The sequence below is a fragment of the Lathyrus oleraceus genome, chromosome 4 (assembly GCF_024323335.1).
Source record: "Lathyrus oleraceus cultivar Zhongwan6 chromosome 4, CAAS_Psat_ZW6_1.0, whole genome shotgun sequence".
NCBI lineage: Eukaryota > Viridiplantae > Streptophyta > Magnoliopsida > Fabales > Fabaceae > Lathyrus > Lathyrus oleraceus.
In genome coordinates this window covers 267,545,198-267,552,794 of record NC_066582.1, presented here as the reverse complement: position 1 = coordinate 267,552,794, position 7,597 = coordinate 267,545,198, and positions in this window count along the sequence as shown.

Here is a 7,597-nt window from a genome sequence, read left to right as displayed (position 1 = left end):
GGTGAAACAGGCCCAAGCAGACCTCAAAGAATAAGACACATGCTTGCAAGATTTCAAGAATGTGTGATTACATTATATGATGTGGTCAATGAAGAAGGTGAATTGTTACACTATGGTTTCTACATAGATGTCGAACCAGGCAATGCAATTGAGGAATTGAAAGATTTGAAGTGAATGAAAGCAATGAACGAAGAGCTGAAGTCAATCGAAGTCAACAACACTTGGTCACTTGTCGAATTGCCCCAAGATAAAAAGGCAATCGATGTGAAGTGGGTATATGAGGTGAAGTTGAATCCCAAAGGAGAAGTGACTTGATACAAGGTGAGACTTGTCGCAAAAGGATTTCTTCAGAATGAAGGAATCGACTTCGACGAAGTTTTTGTACCTGTTGCTAGGATCTAAATAATCAGGTTGATTGTTGGTATAGAAAACACAAACAACTGACATATGTGTCAGATGGATGTGAAATATGCATTCCTAAATGTCCCCTTAGAAGAAGAAGTTTATGTTGCACAACTAGCTGGATTTGTGAAACAAGGCGGAGAAAGAAAGGTGTACAGGTTGCATAAAGCCCTCTACGAACTTAAACAAGCTCCAAGAGCTTGGAACAAGATGATATATGGCTTTATAAGGGATAAGGAATTTGTGAAGTGCACAACTGAACATGGATTATATGTAAGAACAAACAATAGTAAATTGTTTATACTATGCCTCTATGTCAATGACTTGTTGATAACAGGTAGCTGCAAGAAGGAGATCGAAGACTTCAAAGGTGATCTCAATAAGGAATTTGAAATTTCAGATATGGATGATATTCCATACTTCCTTGGCGTCGAATTCTACATTAGTGGTAGAGGTTTTATGATGCATCAAAGAAGGTATGCAGGCGAAATACTCAAGAGATTTGAGATGCAAGATTGCAACCCAACTTCGACTCTAGCTGAGCCCAGATTACAACTGTCGAAAGATTCAGATGAAGATGATGTCGACCCAACCCAATATAGAATACTTATTGGGTCACTTCGATACCTTTGTCACACAAGACTTGACTTAGCATACAGTTTAGGTATGGTGAGTAGATTCATGCAGAAGTCAAATGTATCACATCTAGCAGAGGCGAAGAGGATACTAAGGTATCTGAAAGGAACTCTCGACTATGGCATTTTGTTTCCTGCAGCTGAAGAAGGAAAAGAATGCAAACTAGTGGGATACACCGACTCAAGTTGGTGTAGTGATGTTGAGGATCGAAAATCCACAATCGACTATGTGTTTATGCTAGGTGGTGCACCAGTTGCATGAAGTTCGATAAAGGAACCAGTATTGGCATTATCGTCGTGCGAAGCAGAATACATAATGGTTTCCCTTTGTGCATGTCAAGCAACGTGGATGGTGAATCTGGTCGAAGAGATAACAACGAAGTGTCATGGAGCAATTACCATGAAGATCGACAGCATGTCAATTATCAATCTGGCGAAGAATCCGATAGCACATGGTCGAAGCAAGGACATCGAAATGAGGTTCAATTATCTCCGAGAGCAGGTAGTAGATGGGAAGATGAATGTGGAACACTGCAGAACTGAGAATCAGATTGCATACATCATGACGAAGGGAGTGAAGGTTGAAGTGTTTAGAAGACTAAGAGTTATGATGAATGTAGATAACTTAGACACAATAAATTAAGTGGTGTTGAATTGTAATTCCTTGTGTCGAAGAAGGTTGCTCGACAGAAGTAAGGAAGTGTCGAACCACCTAGTGTGTTGAGTTGTATTAGTGTCGAAGTGTCGAAGCATGTTGCTTCACACAGGATTTCGACTTAGGCCTATTTTTAGTAGCGTTAACTATTTTTGGCTTTTATAGTTTTGGGTTTTGGCTTGAGATGCAAGCTAACCTAAATCTATAAATAGAGGGAGTAACTCTTATTCTTGTAATGAAGTGAATGTTGTATTCATAATATTGTATTCACATAATTTTGCAGTTGCAAAGTGAACAAAGAAGTTTTCCACAGGTTGTAAGCAGAGAGAAATTCTGTAGAAAATACTCTTCTTCTCGATCATTTTTTCTTTTCTTTCTCTATTGTTCTTTTCTTTTATTGTCATTGTGTGAGTGATAACAATTTTATTCATCAAGATTGATTGAAATTCTCCATAGATTGTGGTGGATTTTCAACATTACACTATGTTGGGGTAATATTTTGTCTTAAAAGGATTTTCAACGTGCTCTCCTTTTTGGAACATGTCATTGAGAGATTACATGAGAGGATTTTAAATTATTTTAATGTTGAAACAAAATTAAAGTTTATTTTTTGTTGCAACTCCTTCCCTATTTTTCTCCCGCATAACCATTTTTTTATGCTTTATTTCAATATTTGAGTCTTTCACAATAAAAACATGTATTCTAATAATGTATCTCCATTGGTATTTTAAAACCTAAAACTAGGCAAAAAAAAAAAACAACAACTTGCAATATCCTGATCCTGATGAAGATGAGGTAAAATAATAAATCTAGAGATCATAGGTATTCGTCCCATTTACCCTCACTAATCACTAATCAAAGTTTAGCTAACTATAGTCCTTTTCTGTCTTTAGTTTTATTTTTGAAAAGTATTGAGTTATTTTTTTCCAAATTACCATATGTATCATGTCATGCCTTTAGAGCTCGTGTTATGCCTAGCTTTCTAGAATTAACTTCTAATACTTTTAGGTTTATGCGTAATAACCATAAGCCATCAAGCACTAATAAACCTATGGTTGGATCTTTGTATTTAGCTTGGTTAGATCTAGTGGAAGAAAAGAATGATGGTGTAAGTTTTAAAGGTTAATAATTTTATTGGATCTTAATATTTATATCTAATTATCTATTAAAAATAATAAGTTATTTTTTTATTATATTTATTTTTTCAAAGTGATAAAGTATCTAGAATAGCTATTATGTTTGATGAAACATTAATTATGACTTAATCGAGAGATCTCATTAAACATTAGAACGTTATTCTTAAATAATATGTGGTCAAGCTTTATTATGAAGTAGGATAACATTAAAATATATGGATTATTATGTTGATAGATGGTTGATCACATCTCATGGATTATCGATAAAATCAAGCCTTCACAAAAGTATAAAAGGTAGAGTAATCCTCTCTCTCTCTCTCTCTCTCTCTCTCTCTCTCTCTCTCTCTCTCTCTCTCTCTCTTCTCTCTCTCTCTCTCTCTCTCTTCTCTCTCTCTCTCTCTCTCTCTCTCTCTCCCTCTCTCTCTCTCCCTCTCTCTCTCCTCCCTCTCTCTTCTCTCTCTCTCTCCCTCTCTCTCTCTCCCTCTCTCTCTCTCTCTCCCTCTCTCTCTCTCTCTCTCTCTCTCTCTCTCTCTCTCTCTCTCTCTCTCTCTCTCTCTCTCTCTCTCTCTCTCTCTCTCTCTCTCTCTCTCTCTCTCCTCTCTCTCTCTCTCTCTCTCTCTCTCTCTCTCTCTCTCTCTCTCTCTCTCTCTCTCTCTCTCTCTCTCTCTCTCTCTCTCTCTCTCTCTCTCTCTTCTCTCTCTCTCTCTCTCTCTCTCTCTCTCTCTCTCTCCTCTCTCTCTCTCTTCTCTCTCTCTCTCTCTCTCTCTCTCTCTCTCTCTCTCTTCTCTCTCTCTCTCTCTCTCTCTCTCTCTCTCTCTCTCTCTCTCTCTCTCTCTCTCTCTCTCTCTCTCTCTCTCTCATATTCTCATGTAAGGATTAACCAAATAATATATGTTGTTACCAAAGAATAGATTTTCTTTATATGCAGTCTGGGTTATAACTTACCACAAATATTTTATGTCGTTTGCTTATGGAACTCTTCTTATTGCCTCTTACATATCCATTAAGTTGGCGGTCACATTGTTTGACTTGATTATTATCACTAGTTTTAGATTAATGAAAAAATTATGGGCGAGTTTGTTTTAGCTTTAAAAAAATAGATTTTTTTTTGTATTATTGAAAATGGATTCTACACAAATGTTTTTCAGAATATTATAAGTTTTTCTAAATTTATTTTTTATAAATTAAAAGATTGAATTGTTCATTCTATAACATAAATATACATTATTAAAGATCAAAACATAGTTAAAATCACATTTTTTTCAAAAATTTGTATCTTAAAAATGATTTTTATGAAAAACTATTTGAAATAGCTTCAAAATTAAGTGATTTTTTGAAAATTTGATATCCAAAAAAAGTTTCGATAAAATGATGAAATACCTAAAATAACTATTCAAACCAAATTTTCATTTGAAATTTTTATGAAAAGTTTCTTTTTAATTTTTTTTTACACTAAAATATATAACACTATAAAAATCATTTTTAAAAAAAATCAAAACAAACGGACCCTATATCACATGTTTTGATTCTTGGGTCGACTCTTGAACCTAATATGATCTCCAATTATATTCAATATACTCAAAATAACAAAAAAAAAAAAATCTTCTACATCTAAGATAACGAACACATTGCACTTCTTTTTTTAGCTTCATCACTCTTTTATTGGCTCTAAATCCATTTTCATTGGGAAATCATTTCTTTTTTCTAGCCAAATTGCTTCAAGAAAGTCATAATGTTAACTTAAGAAAAAAATGTAGGCCAATATGTATGAATCTTTAGGTGATATTTATGATTCTCTCTCAAAGAATTATGATCCCATTTGAACACATAATGTTCTATCTACCTTTTGCAATCATGAGCTAATGTCAATTACTCATTCACATTGATAATTTCACCATATTCTTGAAACTTCCTGTTAAGGGAGACTTGTTTATCTAAATGACAATGATACTACAATTGATTTTGAGTCCATTTTAAGCCAAATTTTAACGGGTCCACAGGTTACAACATTGACTCAAATTGTTGATCAAATCTTGAGGCCAAGTTGTTTTACTCCCAAATTCTCATGTTTTAGTACTCAAACTCAAATTGAATATACAAAATATCTAAAGAGAATTTTTAATTGGTTGCATTTGAATGCTTCCTTCAAGTATTTTTGAAGAAAAAAAAGAATATTTCCTTACTAGGTTAAACTAGTTTCTAGTAATTTAGTTGTGCCTCAAATGTTAGTGTATTCAATCATCACTGATGATAAGTCTTTTTCTTTCATGGTAAAGACGCTTGGATAACTTTTGATTAGATAGAACACCAGAGACAAAAGATGAAGTTCAATTTATGTCCTTACCTTTAAAAACTTGTTCTTACTTCTCTATTGGTTTAAACACTTGGTGAAATCAACATTCTAAACAAGTTTCAAAATATTTTGTTGATTGCTTCACGAGCTCTCAAGTTGATGCCACTTTTATGCCAAAAGGATATCCTAGAACCAAAAGTTCAGATATGATCAAATAAACACTACAAAAAAAGTTTCATATATTCAAATAAACACTAAACAAATGTAAATTGTAGCGGTTAAATGAAGAAGATTGTGGCGGTTTAAATCGCCACAATTAATGAAAACGCCGGAAATAGATTGCTGCAAGGAAAATAACCACTGTCTTAAAATAAACAACCACTCACTACATAGTTTGAAATGATGATTTAATTGAAAATAGTGACACTCTTAAAATAAACTCTTAATGAACTGCCATATTTTTCTTAAAAAACAAAAAATCAACAAAGTATACGTAACCGCTATAATTTACTAAAAATTACATATTCTTAAACTTCCCAATTAACTACCATCATTAGTTTAATAATAAATTTAATTTATTTATTTATTTTTAATTGATTTTTTTAATGTATATGTTCCATTTGAGAATCTGAAATTAATGCAGTTCGAAAATTGGTGATCTTGAATTGTGACTCTGATCTCTTTTACGGTGGCATAGGGAGGACTTGTATGGTTATCACTTTAACTTCTAAGTCAGTTCAAGATTCAAGATGAGCGTAGTGAAAAGTGGAGATCAAAGACTGTATCTTGTTCTTAGCGTGTGAATTGATCTTATGCATTAGATCAAATAGAGTAGATTTGAGATGGATTGGACCTTGGACATTTGGTCCTTTGGCCGGTTCAGAACAATTGTCCCCAAGACTTTGTTGGGAACTTAAGGAGTTGGGAAAAGTCTTAAATAATGCAGTTCGTCCTCTAAGATGGGGTCCGATGTGAAATGGAACTAAAACACTTGGAATTAGTTGAAAAGTGGTGGGGGATAGGAACATTAAATGATTTCTTGTTCTAGGAACATTTTGATACCTACTCCTAGCATGTCTTCCCAAAGAAAGAAGGTAGGGAAATGATTTCCCTATATATGACACTAGAGTACTTCCGTCTCTTCCATTTTTGCATGGCGGAGACGTGTGACGATTTCCCTTGAATTGATATTTTACCTTTGATCTGGACTGTTAATATTTAATTGGTTTTTCTATAAAATTTAGGTTTTTCCTTAGGCCTTCATTTTTATCGTATTATTGCTCATTGGCATTTGCTTTTTCTGGATCATTAAATATCATCTTCTTAACTCCAACTTCAAGTCTCCATCGCGATTTTTCTTTCTCTTTATCCATGTATGTTATCGCTTCTTTCTTTAAGTGATCAATGCTTTTACATTTTTTATCATTTTAGAGGCTCAATCCTCTATTGCCAACCTGTCGCCACTAGCCCACCAGATATGTTCATATGTCGACGTGAAATACAACCGATATGATAACGACAAAGGCTGAAGATTATTCCTGGATAGACCCACAATATTTGAGGTTTCCCTCAAAGTATACTCCGAAGGACGATGGGATAGTGGTTCCCTTTGAAGTGTGGTCTCCTTTAGATTAGAAACTTTTAGCGATCCCTGTAGACAAGAGGGTGTGGCATAAATTTGAAGGATGCTCTATTCTTTTTTACTCTTGTATCTTTGAGAAATTAGGAGTACAACTTCCATTGACTGCTTTTAAAAAGGGGGTGTTGGATCATCTTTGCATTCTTCCATTGCAGCTTCATCCCTGTGTCAGGGGCTTTGTGTGAGTATTTCAATACTGGTAGAATATCAGGGGAACATTGATTCGACTTCCCTAAATCACTTCTTTCATTTCTTTGAAGTTAATCCCCCTTCCAAGAGTCAAGGCAATTGACTTGTTTCTCTTTGCCGATTGAGGAACAAGGTCTTCCATGTTTACATTGATAATTGGAAATATTTCAAGAAGTATTATTTTCTGGTGTTCCCCCTTTCTTTACTTGCTCATAATGATTTTTGAACAGTTCCTTCTTTTTTTTGCCCCAGTAATCTGTTATGAGCATATGAGGCGATTTTGTTCTTCATATCACTTCTTCTAGAGAGCTAAATATTAGTACATCCCGTATGAAGCCCTCACCGATGCGGAAAAGGCTATGAAGGAAACATTTCTTTCCTTTTTCGACATAGAAATACATTGTTGGGGTATTCACTACTACGGAAAACACCTATTATAACGGTTGGAAAATGGATACAACCACGTCCGACCAACCATTGGGAGGTAGGGTGTGATTGTTGTATGATGCTTTCTACCACGAACCTTGGACCGTTGTGATAAGCTATGTAGCATGCTATATATCACAATTGTCAAAGTAATCAACAGTTGTGATATAAAACGAATGATCATGGGTTCGAAACCCAGTGAATGGATGGTTAATAATGTTA